At 33.1% G+C, this 3,601-nt stretch overlaps 1 long non-coding RNA gene across 3 annotated transcripts in view; it reads right to left on the reverse strand.

Annotated features, from left to right (window-relative positions):
* Positions 1-2,827, reverse strand: part of LOC108976587 — a 60,105-nt gene extending 57,278 nt beyond the window's left edge. Inside the window, exons 1-3 of one of the 3 annotated variants that reach the window (XR_001993966.1) lie at positions 2,691-2,827; positions 2,039-2,167; positions 1,757-1,959 (exon numbers count right to left, since the gene is read on the reverse strand). This is a non-coding gene — a long non-coding RNA (uncharacterized LOC108976587). Of the gene's footprint in view, positions 1-1,756; positions 2,168-2,690 lie in introns of all 3 variants that reach the window. The other 2 variants (XR_001993967.1, XR_001993965.1) reach the window with 2 other exon arrangements.
* Positions 2,828-3,601: the final 774 nt, after the last annotated feature.

Consider the following 3,601-nt stretch of genomic DNA (forward strand, 5'->3'; position numbering starts at 1 on the left):
AGGTAAAACCGTCCGAGAAATCGCTGAATTGGTAGGAAGAAGCAAATCCACGGTCCATGATGTGATCAAGAGGTTCCATCATGAGTTCAGATTGGCTAATAGAAACAGAGAAGGTCAAGGCAAGATATTATCTGTGCGAGAAGAGCGTTCTATGGTAAAGGAAGTCGCAAAAGATCATTTCAACACGGCAAAAGAACTTAAAGTTTCTTTAAAAAATCGTTGTGGAAAAGATGTCTGCCTAAATACTATTCGTAATACGTTACACAAATACGATTACCATGGTAGAGTTGCAAGAAAAAAACCTTTCATTAGCCATCAAAATAAAAACAAAAGGCTGAAATATGCTAAGGAGTATTTATTAAAATCAAAAGACTTTTGGAATCAGGTAGTTTCACATTATTTCTTCYCAAAATACATTTATTTTGATAGCTAGTTTTCAGGATTTATTCACTGATGAAAGCAAATTTAATTTGCATGGATCAGATGACAAAATGTTTGTGTATCGTAAACCAAATGCCGAATTTGCTCATAAAAATACAAAATCCACTGTGAAGCACGGAGGGGCTCTGTCATGGTTTGGGGATGCATGTCAAGTTCTGGAGTAGGCAATTTGCATTTTATTGATGGTAAAATGGACAAATTTGGCTATCTCAATATTTTGAAAGAAAATGTTAAGCAAAGTGCAGAGAAGTTTTGTATCGCGKACAAATTTGCTTTTTATCAAGCACACATCGGGCGTTGCAAAGCTTTGGTTGATACACAACTGCCCTAAACTAATACAAACACCACCGCAGAGCCCTGACCTTAATGTAATCGAGCATTTGTGGGAGGAATTAAGTAGAAGAGTGTATCAGAAAAAGTTTAACACCTTAGGTGAGCTAAAGGAGGCCTTATTACAGGCTTGGTATTCCATAGAGCCGGAGGTTTGTCAAAACTTGGTAGAATCTGTTCCAGAGCGATTACAGGCTGTTCTGGATAACAAGGGTTATGCAACTAAGTATTGACTCCTTTTTTTTTATACATTAAGTGGCTCTATTTTTTTTGTCCGATTATTCGTTGAGCATAAAAAATTGAATTGTTTTAGTTTTTTTATTTAAATTGACAGCTTATATTTAAAAAAGTTACCTTTTCTTTATCATCTAAGCAGACGATAATATTAAGTGTAAATAAAAGCAAAAAACTCATTCTGATTTTTTTATGTTTGGAGGACATTTATATTAGAAAAACTCTTGTCCGATTACGCGATGGAGCCACCGCATGTAATTAAAATATTGCAAAATTTCAACTTTAATCGCGAATATCTCGAAAACTATAAGCTTCCTGCTGCTATAACCATATATATTCGTAATCTGGAGAATCTCCTCTATCCGACCATACCCATTTTATTCTCGAAATCATGGGACGGTATACTAAAGTCTTCCCTTATCCTCTTTCAGATTATACCTTCGAATCGCGGCGCTAAAAGAATGGTAGCGTTCCATAAAAGTATAAAATATAAGTGTAAAATGCATTATAAATCGGCAAACACACAAATTTTTTGAACTTTAAATGCAAATATCTGAAAAACCATAAATCGGCGGCAACTATATGTATACACATATATTCTTTATTTGGAGGACCGGTAACCCCGAAATCGGAGGATGCTTTTCTAAATCGCAGCCTTAGATACTCCTTTTAACGGCGATGTCGCGGGGCACTGCTTTTGTAGAGCCCTCATAGAAGTCGATATAATTCCATAACCTGAAATATAACTTACTTTTATTAATCGCGAGCACGCTTGGAGTACTTGTCCTGCCATCTTACAACTCAAGCGAATAGTATTTATTTCCGATTCATTCTTAATATCTGGCACACCGATTGTACTACCCGGATAGTGAAATCGGTAATAATAATCTGGTTTTTTAATATGGCTGGATACGATCCTTTCCAGTGAGAGTTTCCTCGAAATAAAAGTACATGCTATTAAATAAAAGACCGTAGTTTAAAGAGATAAATAGAAAACAATTGTCATTCACTTTTCGAATATAAAGATGACCACCTTAACTCCGCGTACTTCATATTTCCTTTTATTTATAATGGACGTCTCGAACAGTGTGGCCAGAATATTTTTCCAGGGACCACTAGTGTCGACTCTAAAATCACTAGCGTTCTCTCCAAGCTGAACTAACTAATGTAAATAGTTAAAAGAAAAAAAAAAAAGAAAAGTCATTAAAATGAAATTTAAGATATTTTAAATAAATAATTATTAATAATCGCAAACTAATTTAAAAGTTTATACTTTTAAACTTATAAAAATACAATGACTAGCTGCTTTATCGCCGTCATTATCATCTACAACTTGTAACAAATCTTTTAAAATAGTGTCTTTGGGCCAGAAATCTCTAAATTTTTGAGAATACTGTCGTTTACTAAACATTGTTATATGAGTATATTAATGACGGAGTACATTACAAGGAAATTTTATCTTTAAAATATTTAAAAAAAAATGAAGATTAATTCTGTTACAAAGAAAGAAAGAGCGAAAAATATTAAAGAGAACGTATGAGTATGTCAAACAATTGAGTATAGTGGAATGTAGCTGTTAAAATAGCTCCCCCCTTGTGATATAACAGGTCTTATTCGTAGCTCTTTAAAAGCTTAGCAATTGTGAAGAATATATATAATATATATTATTAATTTTTTGTATTTACCGTCAGATAGTATTTACCACTAAAAAACCACCAGCCACTAAAAAAGTTTTTCGGACAATAGAGGGAAAGAAAAACCACTAGTCTTAGTGGTCACCCATTAAGTTGGCATCACTGGTATCGAAGTGTACAACGTTACCGGCCTCTCTGCAGGTACTAAAAGATCGAAATTTCGATAATTTTAGTGCAATCAATATTATGAATCGAAAGAGCTTACTGAGTCATTTGGGAAATGCACCCTTACAGGGCATCTCGACAGGATAAAATCTAAGTCTTACTATTTGTATTGCAGTGCCTATTGTCTGTGGTGACTCAATATTGCTTATTGCTTACAATATATGGAATACTAATTAGTTTGCCATTTATTGTAAGCAATAAGCTGTCACCTCAGCACTTTGACAGCGCAGTTTTCATTTCTATGAAAATTTCGAATAGCCAACATATCCCATTTGCACGTATGCCGTCGGCATTTTCATTTCAGTAATATGAAATTTTGAAAAGTGTAAGTGTAAATACATTTTTAAAATAGCATTTTTCCAAAAAAATTTATTTTGGGTTCAATATTGTTAATTTACAGAAAAATTATGCAAATTGCGAAGTCTTAAATTTATCAAACTTATACAATCATAAATCAAAATATCATTGCTCATATAAAATTTATTATTTTAATTGGTATATAAAATGCATGCCACAATTATTATATAGTAGTCCAAAAATATGAATTCTTATTTTTCCCAGAAATACATATGTAAAAAAAAGGATCCTAATTCTTTTTTTTTCCTCATAAAAGATTTAAACAGTTCAAGAGCTCAAAATATGCCCTACATCAGCTACGTACCGGATGCATTGTGATAAAAAGTGATAAAATAAAATTTTCAAGAGCTCAAGGCATGCGCTACATCAGGTCGTACCTA

The sequence above is a fragment of the Bactrocera latifrons genome, unplaced genomic scaffold, assembly GCF_001853355.1.
Source record: "Bactrocera latifrons isolate USDA-ARS-PBARC rearing strain unplaced genomic scaffold, ASM185335v1 scaffold_787, whole genome shotgun sequence".
In the NCBI taxonomy this organism is placed as follows: Eukaryota; Metazoa; Arthropoda; class Insecta; order Diptera; family Tephritidae; genus Bactrocera; species Bactrocera latifrons.